The following is a 24,571-nucleotide window of genomic DNA, read 5'->3' as shown; positions in this document are numbered from 1 at the left end:
AAGACTTAGGGGTACTTTGCATGTTGTGACATCGTTAGAATCGGCTAGCGATGCCGAGCGCGATAGTACCCGCCCCCGTCGCACATGTGATATGTGTTGATTGCTGCCGTAGCGAATATAATCACTACGGCAGCTTCACACACACATACCTGGTCGGCGACGTCGCTGTTACTGCCGAACAATCCCTCCTTCAAGGGGGAGGTGCGTTCGGCGTCATAGCGATGTCATCACAACGTCACTAATCAGCCGGCCAATAGAAGCGGAGGGGCGGAGATGAGCGGGACATAACATCCCGCCCACCTTCTTCCTTCCGCACTGCCGGTGGACGGAGGTAAGGAGATATTTGTCGCTCCTGCGGGTTTACACACAGCGATGTGTGGAGCTGCAGAAACGACAAACAAGATTGTACCTGCGGTCGATCCAACATTTTGAAAATGAACGACGCTACACAGATCAGCGAGATTGTACGCTTCTGTGCTCGTTCATTGTTCCCTCTAGGATTTACACGTTGTGATGTCGCTACCGGTGCCGGATGTGCGTCACTAACGACGTGACCCCAACGCTATAGTGGTAGCGATGTCGCAACGTGTAAAGTAGCCCTTAATCCTAGCTTGGACATCAACAAAAGCAAATATTGCCATTGTCCATTCCATACTGTCAGCTACCAACCAAGAGAACTGGAAACACCCAGTTGTAAATTGACAGGAATGTAGTAAAGTAAAGTGCTAAAAAAAGATGCTCTAGAATTTTTATATAATGTTATCATATGGGATGACGAGCATTACAAATGAAAAGACAATGAGAGGCTGAAGAAGAAAAAAAATAGCAGGAAGGAAGCTACAAAACAACCGGGGTAAACTCAACCGCGCTAAGCAATGAGCACAAATTTCACTAGTAAGTCTGGGACACCACACCTCACAGAACAACATAGAATAAACTATAGCTGGCATGAGTGGAAGGTTTCCACCAGCTTAAATAGGGGGGGAGCAGATGTGATAGGTCTCCACACAACATGCGATTAAAGGAGCAAACAGAAGCCTGCAAGTTTAGGGTCCTCTTCCCTCTGTACCAGTGTGTCTATTGTAATTTGTATGTGTATTTTGTATGTAACCTCTTCTCATGTACAGGACCACAGAATCAATGGTGCTCAATAAATATTAATAATAGAAGAATAACTGTTACTACCCTGCCTATGAATCAGTACACAGAAGGGTTGATGCCCGAGTCTGCCTGTGTTAATCCTAGACATCAGAGAAACCATTGGGAGGAGTGTCAGAATTTGCAATCTGAACAGACCCCAATGCCGCCATGACAATGAGCAAAGTTTGTGCAAAACTCTGTGACAGAAAGTAAAGGTGCTCGATGCATGATGGTGTGACCAAATGTTTCCTACCAGCTTATTTCCCATCTATCACCACCCTCCTCTCTTCTTTGATTGAAAGCTCTGGCTTCATAGAGACAGAGAAGGGTTAAGGTAGATGGAAAATAAGGAGGTGAGAAGTGCACTAAAATATTTAGCCATGATGCACCGGGCACCTGTGCTGGGTTTGAACAGTCATTCTGTACTGCCAGATCCTCTAATTATGTTGAATCACATGTTGTTTAGAAAGAGATATTGTAATAAATTACTTTCAAGATCAAATGTTCTTAAGCCTGCTTTACACCTTAAATTAATCGTGCGATCGCATTTGCGATCACACCCGCCCCCATCGTTTGTGCGGCACGGGTAATTTGTTGCCGACACGGGTCGCACAACGCTGTAAACCCCCGTCACACGTACTTACCTTCCAAACGACCTCGCTGTGGGCGGCAAACATCCACTTCCTGAAGGGGGAGGGACGTTCGGCGTCACAGCGACGTCACACAGCGGCCGGCCAATAGAAGTGGAGAGGCGGAGATGAGCGGGACGTAAACATCCCGCCCACCTCCTTCCTTCAGCATTGCCGGCGGGACGCAGATAAGCTGCAGTTCATCGTTTCCGGGGTGTCACATGGAGCGATATGTGCTGTCCCGGGAACAATGTACAACAGGACATGCGATTTTTTGAAAATGAGTGACGTGTCAACGATGAACGAGAAGGTGAGTATTTCTGCTCGTTCATAGCTGTCACACGCTACGATATCACTAACGATGCCGGATGTGCGTCACTTACGATGTGACCCCACCAACATCTCGTTAGATATATCGTAGCGTGTAAAGCCCGCTTTACAGTCTTAATGGGGTATTTCCATCACACAACAGGTTTGGCATATTCTTAGGATATGTCATAAATTGTGACTAGTATTGGTCCCTTCACCTTTAGGGCATCCCTTATACTCCTTAGAACGAAAGAGCCGTATTACTGGTTGAGCCCTGTAATGCCTTCACAGTACGTTTTGGTATGGCACTGATCCTGGGCACTTGCAGAGCAGAAAAGTACAACTGTTGTGCATCCTTCAATCTGAGGAACGTGGGGACGTCTCAGTCGCACCCCAAACTCTCCTCCATTGTCATCAGTCAGATTTCAGATTTTTTAACTTAAACACCCGATCTGACCTCATAGATCTCAACGAATGTTATATTAAAAGTAAACATTCCCCTTTAAAAAAAGAGAAATCTAGAAGTATTCTAATGAGTTAGATAAAGTTGTGTTCGTCCTGAATTAAGCAGCACCTGGTGTAACCGACGCCAGCGACACTTTCATACATAAGTTATGGGCAACTTTCACATCTATAATGTAAACCACCTGCAAGTCACAGAATAGCTCCGCTTTCCTTACAATCACGATGCCCGTGTTATTCTTTAGTATATACACCTGAGAAGCGGTGCGGATATATGGAAATACCAGGCCCCTATCATTTCTATCATTCTTATTGTCCTTGATTAAATTATTCGGAGCCGATGGTGGCAAAGTCGTTGTACGCGGAGACAGGAAATTATGGTAACATTTTGCATCGCACCTGTTAATACTAAACATGAATATAATGAAGCTGTATGTTATGTTTCTAAGATAAGGCTGTATATTATTTTACTAAGATTGACACAAAGAGATGAAATTGAACGGCATATGAGTGCAATCATGTATCCAAAAGGGTACAATATCGATAGGACGAGACCCCAGAAGGTGAGAACACAATGAATCAACGGGTGTTGAGCTGCGGCCGAAGCACAGGAGGGAGAGATATTGATTATTCCTTTCACTCTCCTGTCTCTGGAAGCTTAAACTCTGCGTATGTTTAACCTTATCACCATCACTCAGTGGCAAGCGAGAAGGATGCAGGCCAAGATATTAAAAAGTCATGGAGCCTAGCTCCGACAGTAGGAGCTGATGTGGATATACAGTATGTTGCACCCAAGAACTGGGCTATACATGAATTTGTGATCCAATAAAACCATTAAGAAAAAGCTGATTGAATCAAGACAGGTGCATAACAACTTAAAAGGAAGATGTCAATAGAATCAAGTGTGACGCCCGGGGACCAGGGGGTACTCAGATCCGGGCCACGGGGTCACTTCTGTGGGTATCACGTTAGCGTGACCCGGTCTGTGATCCCAGGCTCCACAGTAAAAGGGGATTTGGTAAGGGAGATTGTCCGTGACGCCACCCACGGTTGTGGTGATTGTGTGGACACCACCGCTGCTCTGTATGGGGATCCCGGGAGCGGTGACAGGGAGCAGCTTTGTTGTTATTTCTCCCCTCCGTGGGTAGGGGGTTGGTTGTCCCGGGGCCTGGTGATGGGGTAGGGATGGATGGCAGGCCGAGTGCGGGGCCTGGTGGGGTGCAGGGACGCGAGGGCAGCGCTGTGCCTCACGGCACGGTGGTACTCACTCAGCCAGAAATCAGGACACAGTTCTTAGTAAAACACTCGGCTGGATGGACGGGTCCCACAGACGCTGCGGTGTTTTCCCCTGACCCAGTTTGGTGGTGTAAGTCCTTTCCTGCACCTTCTGTACACTCCTTCTGCGCTCCGGCTTCCAGCTGGCTCCCCGATTCAGTACCGGTGGGCCACCGCCCAGCCCCGGCTACCTACGGTTCCACCAACTGTCTCCCTGGCTCCCTGCAGACGGCCACTACCGTCTGCCTGACTCTCTGCTCGGGGGCCTTAGGCTCCAACCTAAGCCCCTGTCTGCGTCTGCCTCTCTGCAAACCTCTTCTCTCCTCCTCCGCCTGAACTTGACTGGGCTTGCTTCCTGCCTCAGGCCAGCTAGCTCCTGGGTGGGCGTCTCCATCTCCTGACTTCGCCCACCTGGTGTGTCAGTCTGAGCCCGAGGAAAGGAATCAAGTTTCACTGGGGGTGTCTGCTGTGAAACTGCTGGGGGTGGGGGTGTGTGTGTGTTGTTATCTGTGGCCCCTGGCTTGTCCAGGGCGCCACATTCCCCCTTAGCAAACTGCAGACCGTCCTCGGGCTGCCAGTCCATCACCGGTTTTATTTTTCTTTTTTAAACTGCAAAAGATTAAAACATTAAACACAAGCATTTTCGATCTTCCCACAACGGGATGCACATTACTTTAACGTTGCAACAGTAATCAAACACTTTTAATAATAACAGTGGAACGGGTCCTTCAGTCACCCACCCAAACAACCTGGCCCTGATGCTGCCCCTAAGAAATGGGCAGCACCCCTTGACCCCAGTCCAGAACCAGGCTGCCCAGATAGTTAACGGGATGGGTGCTTCGCTGCCGTTGCGGCCGGGCGGACTGCCGGAGCCGTCGTCATCTCCGTCGCGGCCGGGTGGACTGCCGGGACCGTCGTCATTGGCGGTGCGGCTGGGATGGAAGCCGGGACCGGTGGCAGGGCGGTGACGATGGTAAGGCCTGGGCCCTCCCTCACAGACGCTGCGAGCTCCGCTACCGGTGACAGGGGTAACGGGTCGGTCGGGGCGTTGGCCGCGGGCACTGAGGTTTCAGCGGTGCCGGACGGACGGGACATCTCGTGCAGCGGTGTTCCAGGAACCAAACACTGGCAGAGTCCTGGCGTCCCTGCTTCCACAGCCGCGATTAACATGCGGCCGGATGCCATCCCGTCCCCCTTAGCTTCTTTTTAGCACTTCCTTCTTCAGGGGGCGGGGCTCCACTTTCGCGCCTTTCCTGCTCGGGGAAGATGCTCGAGCGGGAAATTTTTCGCGCCCAAGATGGCGGCTTTGCAAAACCTTCGGCCGGACACCTCTGGCGGTAACAAGGCGCACCTCTACCAAACGGCAGAGCGGAAGGATCCTGTTCGTGACGCCAAATGTGACACCCGGGGACCAGGGGGTACTCAGATCCGGGCCACGGGGTCACTTCTGTGGGTATCACGGTAGCGTGACCCGGTCTGTGATCCCAGGCTCCACAGTAAAAGGGGATTTGGTAAGGGAGATTGTCCGTGACGCCACCCACGGTTGTGGTGATTGTGTGGACACCACCGCTGCTCTGTATGGGGATCCTGGGAGCGGTGACAGGGAGCAGCTTTGTTGTTATTTCTCCCCTCCGTGGGTAGGGGGTTGGTTGTCCCGGGGCCCGGTGATGGGGTAGGGATGGATGGCAGGCCGAGTGCGGGGCCTGGTGGGGTGCAGGGACGCGAGGGCAGCGCTGTGCCTCACGGCACGGTGGTACTCACTCAGCCAGAAATCAGGACACAGTTCTTAGTAAAACACTCGGCTGGATGGACGGGTCCCACAGACGCTGCGGTGTTTTCCCCTGACCCAGTTTGGTGGTGTAAGTCCTTTCCTGCACCTTCTGTACACTCCTTCTGCGCTCCGGCTTCCAGCTGGCTCCCCGATTCAGTACCGGTGGGCCACCGCCCAGCCCCGGCTACCTACGGTTCCACAAACTGTCTCCCTGGCTCCCTGCAGACGGCCACTACCGTCTGCCTGACTCTCTGCTCGGGGGCCTTAGGCTCCAACCTAAGCCCCTGTCTGCGTCTGCCTCTCTGCAAACCTCTTCTCTCCTCCTCCGCCTGAACTTGACTGGGCTTGCTTCCTGCCTCAGGCCAGCTAGCTCCTGGGTGGGCGTCTCCATCTCCTGACTTCGCCCACCTGGTGTGTCAGTCTGAGCCCAAGGAAAGGAATCAAGTTTCACTGGGGATGTCTGCTGTGAAACTGCTGGGGGTGGGTGTATGTGTGTGTTGTTATCTGTGGCCCCTGGCTTGTCCAGGGCGCCACACAAGCCTTCTAGGCCATCAGTATGGACATTTAGGTCATAAGAAGCTGAATAAAATGAATACCTTGATATTTTGGATGCGATGTGTTATTCCCAAGAAATCCACTTTTTTATTAATATGTAAATTAGCTCTTAAGATCTAGGAGTCGGACATAGATCTCTTTGATAATCGACCTCCAGAGCTTATTGTAAATAAAAGGAGGCATCTCCAATGTAAGACATGTAGACTAGGAGAGCTGACTATCAGTTATAATATGTCTCACGCTGGTAACGTCTCTCATATCTTAAAATAAGCACTCAGATTCTTAGGCAGATCTATATTTGGGTCATATATGTAATCAGCTCATTTACATGTTAAAGGGAACCTGTCAGCAGATTTGGGGCCTATAAGCTGTGGCAACCGCCAGTGACCTCTTATATACAGCATTCTAATATGCTGTATATAAGAGTCCAGGCCGCTGTGTAGAACGTAAAAATGACTTTATAATACTTACCTAAATGGTCGCTGTGGTGGAGTTGGATCATATAGGCGTCTCCCTTCTCCGGTGCCGGCGATTCCTCTTTCGTCTATCTTTGTCGTCCTTCTTCTGAAGCTGGGCTGGATGACGTGTCCTACGTCATCCATACTTGCCGGCATTGAGGTCCTGCGCAGGTGCACTTTGATCTGCCCTGAGCAGGGATCGGTGAGTGTGTATGACATAGAGCACGTCATGCATACAGGCTTCAGAAGGAGGACGAAGGTGGCCGAAAGAGGAGGCGCCGCACACGGAGAATGGAGACGCCCATATGACCCAACTCCATCGCATCGACCGTTTAGGTATTATAAAGTCATTTTTACGTTCTACACAGCAGCCTGGGCTGTTATATACAGCATGTTAGAATGCTGTATATAAGAGCCCACTGATGGTGGCCGCAGCTTATAGGCGCCCAAGTCTGGTGACAGGTTCCCTTTAAGAAAACCATGGATTTCTCAGGAATAAGGCATCAGATCACAGATAAGATATTATTTTATTCAACTTTCTATGACCTTCATGCCCATATAGATGACTTAGGAGTGTGGATCCTACTGGTATGGGCTTTTAAAGTGTGACTGTTTTACTAAATGTTCTCCCACACTGAGTCAGCATGGTATGGAATTGTTGCAGATTATTCCTGTGGATTTTTATTCTGCAGCAGACTTTTTCTATCAGTACACTAACCTGCAGAGCAAGTTGAGTATTTGAGCATTTCACCCCCTTTAGTGTAACAAGGGTGAACTCTTTGGTAAATGCATTAAATTCAGCAAAGTTTTAAAAGGAATCAGTCAGCAGGTTCTTACTACCTCATCTGAGAGCAGCATGATGTAGGCAAAGAGATCCTGATTCCAGCGATGTATGACTTAGATTACTGGGTGCAGCTGTTCTGACACAATCAGAATATTTAGATTTAGTAATCTAACAGAGCTGAGAGAGCTGACCCCTCCCACACCAGGCTATATAGAGATTGTACATTGACAGTGAGGTGTCAATCAGAAGAGGGGGTGTGCGGAGTGACTTTGAAGTCTGAGCATTGATAAGGGTCCTGCTGCTTAAACAAACATAGCAAATAAACAACAGATTGGACTGTAGCAAGACAGGCAACCCTGAGCTTTCTGTGTTAACCCTTACAGCATGCTGACTTCAGCTTACATAGAAAAAACCTGATGAAAGATTCCCTTTAAAACAGACAGGGAAATGTTTTACATCACAGATAGCAGCAGCTGAATTGTAATTAGAAAAAAGAACAGGTGGGCACTTCTTCTATTTCATGGTGCTTAAATCCCAGGATGGACTCCACAATAGATAAATGATCGGCACTCACATAAGTTACTTCTTCATTTTTCGTTATTTATTTAATTTCCTAAAAATACATCAGTGACGCGTTCCGGTCCTATATCTCAGACCTTTCTCACACACTGAGAAAGGTCTGAGATACGGGATCGAAACGCGTCACTGGTTTATTTTTTGGAAATAAAATAAATAAGAAAAAATGAAGAAGTAACATATGTGAGCGCCGATTCTTTTTCATTTATTTATAGTAGATAGCAGCAGCTGTGATCCCATGCTGTCCTGTCTGTATACTCTCTTGACTCCTCCGATGCCCAGGAGATGTGGTATGATCAGACCATAGTTTCATAGTTTTTAAGGTTGAAGGGAGACTCTAAGTCTATCTAGTTCAACCCGTAGCCTAACATGTTGATCCAGAGGAAGGCAAAAAAACCCCAATGTGTCAAATAAGCTCCAATGGGGAAAAAAATTCCTTCCTGACTCCACATCCGGCAATCAGACTAGTTCCCTGGATCAACACCCTGTCATAAAATCTAATATACATAACTGGTAATATTATATTTTTCAAGAAATGCGTTCAGGCTCTGCTTAAATTTTACTAGTGAATCACTCATTACAACATCATACGGCAGAGAGCTCCATAGTCTCACTGCTCGTACAGTAAAGAATCCTCGTCTGTGATTATGATTAAACATTTTTTCCTCAAGACGTAGCGGATGCCCCCGTGTTCCAGTCGCAGGCCTAGGTGTAAAGAGATCTTTGGAAAGGTCTCTGTACTGTCCCCTCATATGTTTATACATTGTGATTAGATCCCCCTAAGCCTTTGTTTTTCCTAACTAACTGACCCCAAGTTTAATAACCTGTCTTGGTATTGCAGCCCCCCCCATTCCTCTAATAATCTTGGTCGCTCTTCTATCTACCTGTAAGATTATGCTATTTATAACCTTCTATACTTTTGCTAACAAGAAATGCATCCATTCCTCTCTTAAATTCATTCAGTGAGTTGGCCATCACCACTTCCTCAGGAAGAGAGTTCCAGAGCCTCACTGCTCTTACCGTGAAGAACCCTCTTCTATGCTGATGTAGGAATTTTCTTTCCTCCAATCGAAAAGAATGCCCCCTTGTTCTTGTCATAGTCCTTGGTACAAACAGATCATGGGAGAGATCTCTATATGGCCCTCTGATATATTTGTACACATTTATTAGGTCTCCCCTAAGTCTTCTCTTTTCTAGAGTAAATAGACCTAATTTTGATAACCTTTCCGTGTATTGTAATGCACCCATTCCATTTATTATTTTAGTAGCCCGCCTCTGAACCCTTTCAAGTTCAGTAATGTCTTTCTTGAGCACCGGCGCCCAAAATTGCACACAATACTCCAAGTGTGGTCTGACTAGTGATTTGTACAGAGGGAGAATGATGTTTTCATCTCGTGCCCCCAGACCTCTTCTAATGCATGCCATCACCCTATTTCCTTTGGTGGCTGCTGCCTGACACTGGGCACTCCAATTTAGATTCTTATTCACTAAGATGCCTAAGTCTTTTTCCATGTCTGATTTCCCCAGCGTTTTCCCATTTAGTAAGTAATCGTAGCATCTGTTTCTCCTTCCCATGTGCATAACCTTACACTTATCTGTGTTAAACCTCATTTGCCATTTTTCAGCCCAATTCTCCAATTTACTCAAATCCATCTGTAGTTGCAAACTGTCCTCCTTTGTGTTAACTATCTTACATAGTTTTGTATCATCTGCAAATACTGATATTTTACTCTGTAAACCATCCACCAGATCATAAATAAATATATTAAATAGTAGGGGGCCCAATACAGACCCCTGTGGCACCCCACTAGTAACCCTGGCCCAATCTGAGTATGCGCCATTAATAACCACTCTTTGTTTTCTACCACTAAGCCAGCTACCTACCCATCTACACACATTTTCCCCGAGCCCAAGCTTTCTCATTTTACTTAGCAGTCTTTTATGTGGGACAATGTCAAATGCTTTACCGAAGTCGAGATAAATGACATCCAATGATTCTCCTCGGTCCATGTGAGAGCTTACATCCTCATAGAAGCTGATCAGGTTAGTTTGACAGGAGCGATCCTTCATAAATCCATGTTGATATGGAGTGTGAGAAGGTGACCGGGGTTATCTATGACGGCCGGTATGTCTCACCCCGGTTGTGCTCACTTCATGATAGAAAGCAACTCCACCCCAGGGTTCATGCTGTTTCCCGGCAGGCTGAACGAAGGGTTAATGCTGTTTCCCTACAGACTGAACGAAGGGTTAAAAGGAAACAGGACCAAGGGCGGGGTGTGCCTGGTGGGAGGGAGTGAATACAACTTCCTGAGTTTCTGCCGGAGAGGCACATATGTATTGTAATGGACTCTTGTGACTATTAAACCGGCTGTTATGAACCTTGATGCCTGGATCCCGTGTCTTCTGCTGCGCAGCCGACCACGCTACCTCACATATGGTGGAGAATGCGGGCATGCCAGCCCGGTGAGGTGTAGCTTCCATTGCTGGTTACCCGGTGGCACATGTCCTGGATTCAAGCAGCTATATTACAGCCCCAAACCCGGCGACGCCATGGAGGAGATACTGAAGCAGCAGCAACAGATCAATGCACACCTGCTCCAGTCCTTGAAAGCGCAGGACCAAAGGCACCAGGAACAGATGGTTCTCCTGGCCAAGGCGATCCGTGCTGGACCGGCAGCAACAAACCCGGGATTCGGTGATGACAGCAGCGTCCGGAAAGCGGTGAGACAAGCGTTGCAAAAGATGACCCCGGGGGATGATGTGGAAGCGTTCCTGGCGGTGTTTGAGCGGGTGGCTGAGCGGGAAAAGCTGCCGACCCCCCAGTGGGCTGAGGTATTGTCGCCCTATCTGACGGGGGAGCCCCAGAAGGCGTACCTGGACCTCTGTACCGAGGACGCCATTGACTATGTGACCCTGAAAGCCGAAATACTGGCTCGGTTGGGGGTGAATACCTATGTCCGGGCGCAGCGGGTAAATCAGTGGTTCTATGAGGAAGCTAAACCCGTACGCTCCCAGGCCTATGATTTATTGCATCTCGTAAAAAAGTGGTTGCAGCCTGACACTCTGAGCCCGGTGCAAATGGTGGAAAGGGTAGTGGTGGATCGCTTTGTGCGCACTTTACCCGTCACCATTCAACGGTGGGTAGGACAGGGCGACCCGAGTACCCTGGACCAATTAGTGTCCCTGGTAGAGCGGCATGTGGCTACGCAGGACTTGATACGGGACACTGAGACTTTGCGTACCGCCCGTCGGTCCGGCCCCTCCAAGCCTAGGGCCAAGGACCCACCGCCGACACCGGTGCAGGAGTCCGCTACTGTCCCATCGGAAGCCGCGGCCGCCGTCCCTGAGGTCCGGAGGATCCAGTACCCTAAACGACAATTCGTCAAGGGAGTGTCCTTCCCTATTAGATGTTGGCGGTGCCAGCGGGTGGGACATATGGAAGCCCAGTGTCCACTTACCACGGAGCCCATGGACTGTGGTGTCACCCGGCGGGGTTCAATGTATGCCCAGGTGGTGTGTACCGCTGACCTGGGCTCCCCAGAGACTGAGCCCCACTTGTGCCAAATACAGGTGAATGGGTGTCCGGTTACAGGCTTGTTGGATTCCGGGAGCTTAGTGACACTTGTGCGATCAACCCTAAGGGCTAAAGTAAAGGCCACAGGACGTACCGTGGGGGTGGTGTGCATACATGGGGACCGCCGAGACTATCCCACAGGGACTGTCACCCTCACAGCACCTTGCGGTCAGGTGCAACATGAGGTGGGACTTATTGACACTCTTCCCTATGACGTGATCCTAGGAAGGGATCTGCCGTATTTTTGGTCATTATGGAAGGGACCTCCTAAGTCCCCTCAGAGATTGGTCAGTCCGGGACCTGAGCCCTACAATCCTGAATCCGGGACGCCTGCCGTAGGGGTTCCCATGATAGGGTCAGAACGGGAACCCGATAGGTCGCCCCTAGAGGTATTGGCAGGAGAGGCTGAGACGGTCGAACCCATCCCGGACTTGGAGGCATCCCCGGATACGTTTGGGACAGCCCAACTCCAGGATCCTACATTAATACATGCCCGGAGTCGGGTGACAGTAGTTGATGGGGTGGCACAGCTACCCGGTGCCCAGGTAAGGTACCCCCATTTCGCTCTTAAACAGGATTTACTCTACCGGGTAGATGAAATACGGGGCGTGGGGGTAGAGCAGTTGGTGGTGCCCCAGCCGTATCGACGGCGGGTCCTCGACTTAGCTCACAAACACCTGATGAGTGGCCACCTAGGGGTCAAGAAAACGCAGGAGCGAATATTGCAAAGGTTCTATTGGCCCGGGGTCTTTGGGGAGGTAAAACGGTTCTGTGAAACCTGCCCGGAGTGTCAGCTTACCGCACCCCTGGCCCACTTTCGCAGTCCGTTGGTACCGTTACCCATTATAGAAGTCCCGTTTGAACGGATAGGGATGGATTTGGTGGGACCCCTCGTAAAGTCCGCTCGAGGGCACCAACACATCCTAGTGATCGTTGACTATGCCACCCGGTATCCAGAGGCGATACCTCTCAGACATACTGCAGCAAAGCTGATAGCTCGGGAGTTGTTTGCTGTGTTCTGCCGGGTGGGGTTGCCCAAGGAGATCCTTACGGATCAGGGAACCCCATTCATGTCTAAAGTGACCAAAGAGCTATGCCGGCTACTCCAGATCAAGCAGTTGCGTACGTCGGTGTATCATCCTCAGACGGACGGTTTAGTGGAACGATTCAACAAAACCCTGAAAACCATGCTCAAAAGGGTGATTTCCAGAGACGGGAAAGACTGGGATATGATGCTTCCCTATTTGATGTTTGCCATACGAGAGGTGCCACAGGCATCCACGGGGTTTTCGCCCTTTGAGTTGTTATACGGGCGACATCCCCGGGGATTGTTGGACCTGGCAAAGGAAACATGGGAGCAAGAGCCCACCCCCCATAAAAGTGTGATTGAACACATTTTAGGACTGCAGAACCGCATAAGCGCGGTCATGCCCATTGTGAAGGAGCATTTACAGGAGGCTCAGGCCGCGCAAAGCGGTCGCTACAATAGACAAGCCACCATGCGGACCTTTAAACCCGGGGATCGGGTGTTGGTATTGATCCCCACGGCGGAGAGTAAATTCCTGGCTCAGTGGCAAGGCCCCTACGAGATAAAGGAAAGAGTCGGGGTGGTCAACTATAAAGTATTGCAGCCCGGTAGGCGGAAACCTGAACAAATATACCATGTCAACCTGTTAAAACCGTGGCAGGAACGGGAAAGCCTGATGGTTGATTTTTCCCCCTCTCCCTCCTCTTCGGGTCGTTCACATCCGGCTTCAGCGACCTCCGGAGAGGACGAACCGGAAGTAAGGATCGGAGAAGCCCTCACCAAGCAACAGAGGCGAGAGGCCAGACGGCTGGTTCAGCAGAACCCCGATGTCTTCTCCGAGCTGCCCGGTAGGACCAGTCTGATACGACATGACATTGTCACCGAGCCTCACCAGAAGGTACGCCTGAAGTCATACCGGGTACCGGAGGCTCGAAGACAAGCCATATCGGAGGAAGTGAAGACAATGCTACGCCTGGGGGTCATCGAAAAATCCCGGAGTGAATGGGCTAGTCCCATTGTCCTAATACCAAAACCTGATGGCTCCTTAAGGTTCTGCAATGACTTTAGGAGATTGAACGAAATATCCAAGTTCGATCTCTACCCCATGCCCCGGGTGGATGAGCTGATTGATAGGCTGGGACAGGCGCGATATTTTACCACGCTCGACCTGACCAAGGGGTACTGGCAGGTGCCACTGACTGAGTCCGCCAAGGAGAAAACCGCTTTTGTTACGCCGGAGGGTCTCTTCCACTATGTTGTCTTGCCTTTTGGGTTACACGGCGCTCCAGCCACGTTCCAGAGGTTGATGGACTTGGTGCTGGAACCCCACCAGGCGTATGCATCAGCGTACCTTGACGACATCATTATTTACAGCTCCGAGTGGCAGACCCACTTGGAACAGGTACAAGCGGTGGTGGACACGCTTCGAACAGCCGGATTGACAGCCAATCCCAAGAAATGTGCGTTGGGACTCACGGAAGCCCGCTACTTGGGCTACGTGATAGGCCAAGGAGTGATTAAGCCCCAAATTAACAAAGTGGAGGCGATCCAGAAGTGGCCTAGACCCCTGACCACGAAGCAGGTTAGGGCCTTCCTGGGTATCGTGGGGTACTACAGGAGGTTTGTCAAAGATTTTGCGGGACTATCAGCCCCCTTGACGGACCTTCTCAAAGGCAAGAAGTCCGTCATGGTGCGCTGGACTCCGCAGGCCGAGGACTCCTTCCGGGCCTTGAAGGGGGTCCTGTGCGGACAGCCCGTTCTTGTCAACCCTGATTTCCGGAAGGAGTTTATTGTACAGACTGACGCCTCTGAGGTCGGCCTGGGGGCAGTGCTGTCTCAGGTGGTTCTGGGGGAGGAACACCCCGTCACCTTCTTGAGTAGGAAGCTCACCCCTCCCGAGCGGAATTATAGCGTAGTGGAGAAGGAGTGCCTGGCGATTAAGTGGGCCTTGGAGTCCCTACGCTATTACCTGCTGGGACGGCAGTTTCGCTTGGTGACGGATCACTCTCCACTGGTCTGGATGAGGTCCGCCAAGGAACGGAATGCCCGGGTTACCCGGTGGTTCCTTTCTCTGCAGAACTTCCGGTTTACGGTTGAACACCGGGCCGGTAGGTTGCTGGGCAATGCCGATGCCTTGTCCCGCGGCCCGTGTTTGATGGCGGGAGTTCAACCCCGCACGCTTGAACTGAGGGGGGGGGTATGTGAGAAGGTGACCGGGGTTATCTATGACGGCCGGTATGTCTCACCCCGGTTGTGCTCACTTCATGATAGAAAGCAACTCCACCCCAGGGTTCATGCTGTTTCCCGGCAGGCTGAACGAAGGGTTAATGCTGTTTCCCTACAGACTGAACGAAGGGTTAAAAGGAAACAGGACCAAGGGCGGGGTGTGCCTGGTGGGAGGGAGTGAATACAACTTCCTGAGTTTCTGCCGGAGAGGCACATATGTATTGTAATGGACTCTTGTGACTATTAAACCGGCTGTTATGAACCTTGATGCCTGGATCCCGTGTCTTCTGCTGCGCAGCCGACCACGCTACCTCACAGGAGTTAAACAGTTATTAACATTGAGACATTCCATAATAGTATCCCTTAAAAACCCTTCAAACATTTTACCCACAACAGATGTTAAGCTTACCGGCCTATAGTTTCCAGGTTCCCTTTTGCACCCTTTTTTGAATATTGGTACCACATTTGCTAGCCGCCAATCCAGTGGAACAGACCCAGTTTCTATAGAGTCTTTAAATAAAAGGAATAGAGGCCTGTCTATCACATTACTTAACTCCCTTAATACCCGAGGGTGAATGCCATCAGGGCCTGGTGATTTGTCAATTTTAATGTTACTAAGTCGGTTCTGCACTTCTTCCTGGGTTAGGCAGGTCATACTTAATGGGGCATTTACATGATCACTCTGCATTTCCCCTGGCATATGCTTTTCCTGTGTGAACACAGTTGAGAAAAAAGTATTTAAAACATTTGCTTTTCCCACATCGCTTTCTATGATTTTACCCTCATTATTCTTTAAAGGGCCAACACCATCAATTTTAATCTTTTTTCTGTTTATATAATTAAAGAATAGTTTGGGCTTTGTTTTGCTTTCCTTAGCAATGAGTCTCTCAGTTTCTACTTTTGCTAAATATATTTGTTTTTTACACATTTTATTTTTTTCTCTATATATTTTTAATGCTTCCTCGCTGCCTTCTTGTTTTAGCTTTTTAAATGCCTTTCTCTTATTATTCATTGCCCCTTTTACATCCTTATTTAGCCACATTGGTTTTCTCCTGTTCCTAGCCCTCTTATTTCTGTACGGTATGGCTCGCTCGCAGTGGGTGTTTAATACCGATTTAAAAATTTCCCACTTATTTTCTGTGCTCCCATTTTTGAGGACATTGTCCCAATCAATTTGGCGAAGGTCTTCTCTAAGCTGATCAAACTTTGCTTTCCTGAAATTCAGCGTTTTTGTAACCCCCCTCCAAGGCACCTTACTGAAGGACAAGTGGAATTGTATTATATTGTGGTCACTATTCCCTAGGTGCCCATCCACTCGTACGTCTGTTATTCTATCTGGCCTGTTGCTTAATATTAAGTCGAGAATGGCTGCCCCTCTAGTTGGGCCCGGCACAAGTTGGGACAGATAATTATCCTTAGTTACTGACAGAAACCGGTTTCCTTTCTGAGATACGCAGGTTTCAGTTTCCCAGTCTATATCGGGGTAATTGAAGTCCCCCATAATAATCACCTCATTGTGATTTGCTGCTTTGTCTATTTGTTTCAATAATACATTTTCAGTGGTTTCTGTTATATTTGGTGGCTTATAACAAACCCCTATGAGGATTTTATTAGTTTTCCCTCCTTGTATCTCCACCCATAGAGACTCCACCTCTTCATTTCCCTCTTGAATATCTTCTCTTAGTCTGGGCTTTAAACTGGACTTTATATATAGACAGACTCCACCCCCTTTCCTTTTTTTACGATCCCTCCTAAACAATTCATATCCTTGCAGGTTAGCCGCCCAGTCATAACTATCATCTAACCATGTCTCAGTTATTCCTACTATGTCGTATTTCTCCTCATACATTACCAGCTCCAGTTCCTCCATCTTATTGGTCAGGCTTCTTGCATTGGTCAGCATGCAGGAAAGAAGTTTTGCTCCCCTTTTCTTAGCTTCCTTCTGATTACCCTGCCTTAGGTCCTCTTTACGGCATCTAGTATCCTTGATTAGTTTGTCCTTCTGTTGCATGTTCTTGTCTGCTGTTTTTTCTCCCATCCCCTCTTCTTCTAGTTTAAAGTTCCTGTACGGTCTGAATCTAATAATAATAATAATTCTAATGCCTTAAATAACCACACGAGCCAGAAATTCCAAAGAGTTTACAAATTATCACCTTTCCTACCCATGTATTTTTGACAGCCTTCCTCATCGTGTATCCCAATCATCTTAATGATATTTTCAGTTAACGTAAAACATTTCATTGATTTGTGCTTGGTTTCATGTCCTAGGTCACAGCCATGGTCGGGAATCACATCTTTTGCCATACATCATGTTAGACTTGCTGGAGGACATGTCATTCCTCTGTAGGAAGACCCATAGCTCATGTCTCTGTTCTACTCGTCCTGTTCATGGTCCTTCTGACCTTTCTGCATCACTTGCCAATTATTGATATTGTGAAAGGTTATTAGCACTGTGTTACATCTCGGAGTGTCAGCCTCATGTGTGAGTATGACGCATATCAATTATGACACGGTGACCGTCTTCCGCAATGCAGCTACTCGGGAACTAGGGATAGAATGTCAATGCCTTCATCAAGCAAGTAAATTAGATTGTGTGGTTACTGGTCCGAGTTCCGGCCATTTGCTACTTACAGTGAGACCTTGGCCTGTCAATGCTACAAGAGATACCGTGTGATATTTCTAATGAATATAGTAGAAAGGAACACACATTTAAAAGGGTTATATGAGGCTAAAATAAAAAGTTTTGCATTTTTTCTAGAAACAGTGTGACATCTCATAAGTGTGATCCCATAAGCTGACTCAAAGGTTATGGGATCACTAGTGAGGTCCTAACTGTATTAGGCCTCTTCAATATCAAGCGCTTGGAGAAACTGATCATGCTCAACAAGAATGCAGGTCTTTTCTCTAAGCGCTTGATATTGAAGAGGCCTAATACAGTTAGGACCTCACTGGTTAATCCCATAACCTGACATTTGAGCAGAACAGCTACATCAGTTTAAAACATTTTTTTAATTACAATCATTTTTTAAAGAGGTGGTCCACTACTCAACATTAGTAGCCACATCGATGTAAAGCTCATAGAGAAGGTTTTTCTGAAATACCTTGTGTAGTAAAATCTGTCTCTGAGCGGTGCTATTGCGGTCTGCTCATCTCCATCACATAACCCCCAGGTTCCATGACCTCCGAGATTCGGTGATGTCACGTCAACTTCCATCACTGGGGCGGGCCCCAGTCTACCTGATTGACTGGGCTGTGGGTGGAGTTTCACCAGTCACAGCCCAGCAGCTTACAGTACATGTGCTCTCCTTCGTTGCAGAGTGCCACAAGCAGGTAAAATCCTGGGCTGTGATGAGCGGTGAAACTTGTGATGCCCTGGCCTAACCAGGTAGTCATAGACACAACATCATACAACCCCCCTTCCCTGGACAGGTCACACCAGTCACACATTAAATCCTTGTTGCCACCCTCCAGGGTTGATGTCCACACCAGGTGGGGCGGATCCAGGCGGTTGACCCCACCCACCGAGGAGTTCACAGGCCTGGAGGCAGGAAAACACAGTAGTCAGTCCAGTTGTGGTCTGTAGAGAGTGAGAAGTGAAACTGTTGGTGTCTGGGTTGGAGCCCAGGCACTTCCAGAAAGGTAGGCAGACGGTGGTGGCCGTCTGCAGGAGTTGGTGACGGTCAGCGGAACCGTAGGACCAGGGTCGGGCGGTGGCCCGCCGGTACCGAACCGGGGAGACGATTGGAGCCAAGCACCAGGCAGGGTACTCAGACCCCGACTAGGCTTGAAGCCGTCCTTTAGTCAAATTTACTGATTGCGGTCTGGACCTCAGGGGTTCATTCCCACCCAAGTCCCGATTGAAGGCAACAGCCCAACCGTTCCGGATAAGCGCCATCGCCAAGGGCCAGAGATCCATAGGGCCAGCGTCTGCGGTCAAACGGGCTCCTCCGACACGTATACGCCAGGGAGCGGACTACCGGTGCCCAGGCATTGAAGTCAAGATACAAAACAGGTGCAGGGAAACGACAGCCACCATCAACCCATCCAGGGAGAACACTGCAGCCGGCTGCGGGCCCCGTCCATCCAGCCGTTTGGTTTACTAGAGACTCTGTCCATCTGTGTCAGAGTGAGTACACCTGTTCCATCCGGCACCGCGCTGCGCTGCCCCGCAACACTGCACCCTGCAAACCCATCCTACAGAACCCTCCCTCCTACCGGGCCCTGGAACCAACAGCCCCTACCCACGGAAAGGTCAACAACTAGCTGCTCCCCACCATCGCTCCCGGGAACCCCGTTACCAGCAGCGGTGGTGCCCACCATCGCCACGACCTGTGGGTGGCGTCACGAACTCTATATATCCCAAAAAAATCCAATTCCCCTTTTCACTCGTGGGTGAGGAGCGCTGTTTGAGCCCCAGATCCGGCCCACTCGAGCCACCGAGGAGAAGGCACCGGATCCGAGCGTGATCTCCCCGAGCAGCCCCCGCGACGGGGAAGCTGGCCCCCGCCCCCGACAAACTCTGCGCACAACCCAATCACTCACAGAGACTGGGGCCAGCCTCAGTGATGTTGGGTCAACTGGAAGTTGGCATGACGTCACCAAATCTCAAAGATCACAGAGCAAGGGATTCACGTGATGGGGATGAGGGGATCGCAATAGCCCTGCTCAGAGTAAGAATTTACTACACTAGGTATTTGAGAAAAGCCTTCTCTTTGAGCTTTACATTGATGCGGCCACTAATGCTGAGCAGTGGACCACCTCTTTAAATGAAAGCTATTTATACCAGGTGAAATAAGTCACCAATTTTCTAAGTAAATATATTTGTAAAGGTGCGTTTCGACTATATCGAGTCTTATTAATGGTTACCTTGAAAATGGCTGCAATGCAACTGCATAGTGACGTATCAAACCTACGCGTTTCGACTATATCAAGTTTTATTCTTGGTAGCCATGAATAAGACTCGATATAGTCAAAACGCGTAGGTTTGACACGTCTATGCGGCTGCATTGTGGTTTTGCCCACATATTTTAATGTTTGTATCCTTTGTAGAACATGGAATAAAAGTTACATTTTATTACCTTTGGTTAGATTCTTTGCTAGCCAAAGAGAGGTACAAAAGCCATTGAAAGCCATGACACCTGCTGAAATCTATCAGTAATTATAAGGCAAACCTACCACTTGGTGAAAAATAATATCAGATCATGCAACTGGTGGCCTATGAAAAGGTGTCTCATTACCAAGGTGCCACACAAGAAACATCTCATGATGGGTAAAACAAATGAGTTTGCAACCTTGGACTGACCATGTAAATGTATTGTTGTAAATGTCTTTAAAAAAAGCTACATATGCATGTTAATAATTTAGAGTGTGAAATCATGCTGACAGTTTCTCTTTAAAGGACACCTGACAGCTGATACATGCTGCCTGATCCACAGCCAACATGTATCAGACACTGGCTGTATGATTTTTGCCAGGTATGTTTGACTCTGAAATGTTGCAGCGTTTAAGAGAAAAACATACTTTAAAAACAACCGGGTAACAAAGTCACATGAGACGTTAGTTGGATAGGAAGGTTCCCAGATCTCTACCTATACACACATGCAAGGGTAGACACGTTACTCCAGAGATCTGGCAGGAGACAAGAGGCCGGTGACCTACCTGTCTAATTAGCCACAGTGTTTCAGAGTCAAATATACCCTGCTGAAATCATACAGCCAGTGTCTGATACATGCGAAGCAGCAGGTATCACCAGGGAGGTTCCCTTTAAGTGTGAAAGTTTTGGAGTCTAGTGTTATGGTTCACCTGTTGACGTGATTTGCTAAAGTTGTAGATCTTGATGAGCAGAATCAGCGAGGACATGGTGCAACGAGATTCAGCAAAGCTTAGGAAGCTCAAAACATGTGGAACAGTAGAAGTCAATGGAGCTAAATATGCGGGATAGCACATGGAACAGCAAGTAACCGTATACACCGAACAGCATGTGGTATGGTGGAGCTGGATGGCACCTTAGTATAACTGAGGAGATAAGTGGACTTGCACATTGGGACTGCAAAGCAGGGTATAATGGAGGCACCTTGACAAAGCAGAGTCGAGTGTGGACAGTTTTTAGGAACAACAAAGTCTAATTTGCAGATAGTACTTTAATATAGAAGAGCAAAAGGTAGAGAAAGATCTTTGGAACAGTTAGATTTGTAGACATGCACCTTCATGGAACAGAGCCAAGTGAGAAGGCAGAAACTTTGAACAGCAGAGTCGGTTTGCATATGGACATCTTGATGCAACAGAGCAAAGTATGTGGACTACAGAGGAGTTTTTCAGGAGGTACAGTTAGTTGAAACGTGGTAGCCAGCGTGCAGCTAGCTGAGCTGGCCTTATAATCCCTAGAAGAGTGACTAGAAGTCCACACCTAGGACTAGTACAAAGGCAACTGGCCACCAACGAAAGGAAGAGCAGAGCCCAATGCTGTAGATGGGACAGGTGAGTAGCAAATGCTCTGAGTCTCTTGCGGCTGGCCATATATTACGGAGGATGGGGCTTAAATTACCAAAGTTTTGCTATTCGATTGTTGGTAATTATAGAAAACTAGTTCAGAGAACTCTAATCCCTCGCATACAGCCGTTATCACTGGAGGAGGACATTGTCCTGTATGGATGCATGAATGCTTTCATTAGAAATAAAGGTCCGACCTGGCACTCCAGAGTGGGAGGTTTTTCAGCTCTCCATACACTTTAGGCCAAAAACACACTTCCGCATAAAAAACGTACGTGAGACACGGTTTGTTTTTATTCGGGTCCATGTTTCATTTTTTTTTTGGGCGTTTCTCCGGTACGTATGACATCCGTGTGATAGCGTATGCTATCCATGTGTGCATGTGGAATGTCCGTGTGTGCGTGTGGAATGTCGGTGTATGTGTACGTGAAATGTCCGTGTGAAATGTCCGTGTGTGTGGTAAAATGTCGTTTGATACATGTCAGCTGACAGCAGACAGAATTGCACGATGAGAATGAACTCGGGTGAACTTCACCCGACTTCATCCTCATACTGCGGCTCTGTCTGTGTCGCGTACTGATTAGCGGTCACCCGTGAAGGACTCACCGATGACCGCTAATCCCCTGAGTGACTGAAGTGAGCAGCGCGATTAGCGCTGCCGTCACTCAGGCAACCCGCGGCCAGCTGCATCCTCCACCCGAGACCGCAACTCACCTGTGACTTCATCGCTGTCACTCAGGCGACTTGCTGTCACAGTTGGAGGATCCAGCGGTGGCCGCGAGTAACCTGAGTGACAGCTCAGCTGATCGCGCTACTCACCTCAGTTGCTGCGTGGAGGTGACAGGTGCGGCGGTGTTCTTCTGCAGCTCCTGTCACCTTCATGTAGCACAGCTTGAAGCGACGCTGGACCTCCGTAGATTACGCCAGACATGGATGGGTATTTGGGGCATAATAAATTGGTGAACGAGGGAATTTGTTATTGTTATTTAAAATAAAGGATTTTTCGTTGTGTGTGTTTATTAACTTTGACTTGCAGGTTAATCATTGGGGGTGTCTCATAGACGTCTGCAATGATTAATCTTGGACTTATTGGCAGCTATGGGCTGCTGCCATTAACTCCTTATTACCCCGATTGCCAACGCACCAGGGCAAATCGGAAAGAGCTGGGTAGAGTCCCAGAACTGTCGCATCTATTGTATGCGGCAATTCCGGGCGGCTGCTAGCTGATATTGTTAGGGTGGGGGGCTCCCCATAACGTGGGGCTCCCCATCCTGAGAATACCAGCCTTCAGCTGTATGGTTTTATTTTGGCTGGTATCAAAATTGGGGGGACCACACGCCATTTTTTTAAATTAATTATTTATTTATTTCACTGCACAGTATGGACCCGCCCACCAACTGCTGTGATTGGGTGCAATGAGACAGCTGTCACTCAGCGTGGGGGCGTGTTTCACTGCAACCAATCATAGGCGCCTGTGGGTGGGGGAAGCAGGGAATACGAGATTGATTAATGAGCAGCCGACATTTTCAAATGAATTGAAGCCGCGTATTTTCGGCACAGCTGTTCCTCGCCGTGCTGGTGATCGGGGATTGGTAAGTATGAGCCGGGGGAAGAAAAAGACCGAGCGCCAATGTAAGTATGACTGAGAACAGCAGTAAAAAAGGTAAGTAGACTGACTTTATTAAAAAAAAAAAAAATAGATCGCTCGTTTAAAAACGCACACGGACGAAACGTGCTGAACTCAGCCTTCTTCCGTGTGCCGTCCGTACAGGCACGAACCCATTGACTTTAGCGGGTCCGTGCCTGCGTGCTGACCACCAAAAAAGGACATGTTGTCCATGCGGGAAAACGCACACACGTACTTATCACACGGACATACGTTACGTGTGATTTTACGCGTGTGTGCCATCACCCATAGAATAACATGGGTCTCCGTGTCTCCGGTACGTGCAAAAACGTACTAAACACGTACCAAAAACACGGATGTGTGTTGCGGGCCTTAGATAGCTGATGAGTTTCAGTTAACAGCTAATTCTGCTGGCACCATACACAACCACGCTCAGTTGAGAATGCATGTGTGCTTAATAGTAAAGTACTCCCAGATACATCTGGTGATGGCTTATTGCCTTCAAAAACAAAATCTATCAGGTATGTTGGGAAACAGCAGATGTTGTCGGGACATCCCCAAACACAACAGCTGGTGGTCCAGTTCTGTTATAATTGGTGGCTTGTGTTCATGTCATCCAATGTGTCTCAAAGAGCCATCTTCGTTAAAGAACTGATGAGACAAAATGGAACTTAGGGACCCAAGAAAAATGAAAAAGACAAAACAAGAAGAAACAATCAGTGACTCTGAGCTGATATGGCATGTGTTCCAGTCACCAGCTCCCGAGAGTCACCAGACTGCAGACCACCTGGCTCAATCTTTACGCACATTAATTCCATTCATAAAGATGTATCCACTCATAAAATATTGTTATTGCGTAGAATTTCCACTGTATATTCAAGTTAACAGCAATAAAATTATACAGTAACCCCTAAATGCCTTCAGTTTTGTGTTAATGCATAGACAGGAGATGGAATGGACGTCATGGGTATATTAGTTTAAGTCTTACCGCTCTTTTGACCACTTTTTATTGTCCTTTATCTGTGCAATAATTTTTTGGACGCAACAACATTTCCGAATGACCTGCTGCTGAACTGTAGGAATGTAGCTGAAGTACAGCACATATTACTCAGTTGGGTGACTACGCTGCATGATGACGGAAACTTTGCCAGACTGCAGTATATTGATGCGCTATACACTGATAGACAACCTGCCAGTTAAAAAAAACATGGACCGTAAAGAACACAAGATATTTGATTCTAAAACGGTTACCCACTTTATCAACAAAAAAAATAAAAGAATTTCTGACTTTAACCCATTATTCACCACTATGTGGTAGACTGTAAAGGTTGTTGTTTAAACTTCAGGGAAAAAAGGGGTTCATGGCACACTGCCGAAGAAATTCCAAATGGCAATGTAGCAACGTGATATCTTACTAAGTCAACACGTTTCAGAGATCTATGTCTCCTTCATCAGGTCAAAAAATCACCACCATAAGGTGGTTAAGGTTGGCTGATCATATGCACACACAAGACTCATTCATTTTATGAATTTGAGCTTTATACTAGCTAGTAAGAGGACCATATCAGTCCATTGATGTTTGAGTATTTATCATTATTATTATTTAGCAATTTATCTTATATTATGGGGCGAAGGTCCACTACAGCATTTATAAGAGCTTGAGTTATAT

General features: G+C 48.2%; 1 protein-coding gene across 1 annotated transcript in view; it reads right to left on the bottom strand.

Annotated features, from left to right (window-relative positions):
- Positions 1–24,571, bottom strand: part of XYLT1 (xylosyltransferase 1) — a 458,133-nt gene that overhangs the window by 185,775 nt on the left and 247,787 nt on the right. The gene's annotated exons all lie outside the window — the stretch shown is intronic.

Source organism: Anomaloglossus baeobatrachus, chromosome 7 (genome assembly GCF_048569485.1).
Source record: "Anomaloglossus baeobatrachus isolate aAnoBae1 chromosome 7, aAnoBae1.hap1, whole genome shotgun sequence".
NCBI lineage: Eukaryota > Metazoa > Chordata > Amphibia > Anura > Aromobatidae > Anomaloglossus > Anomaloglossus baeobatrachus.
Note: the sequence above shows the minus strand (reverse complement) of the source record. Positions and strands in the feature narration are given on the sequence as shown.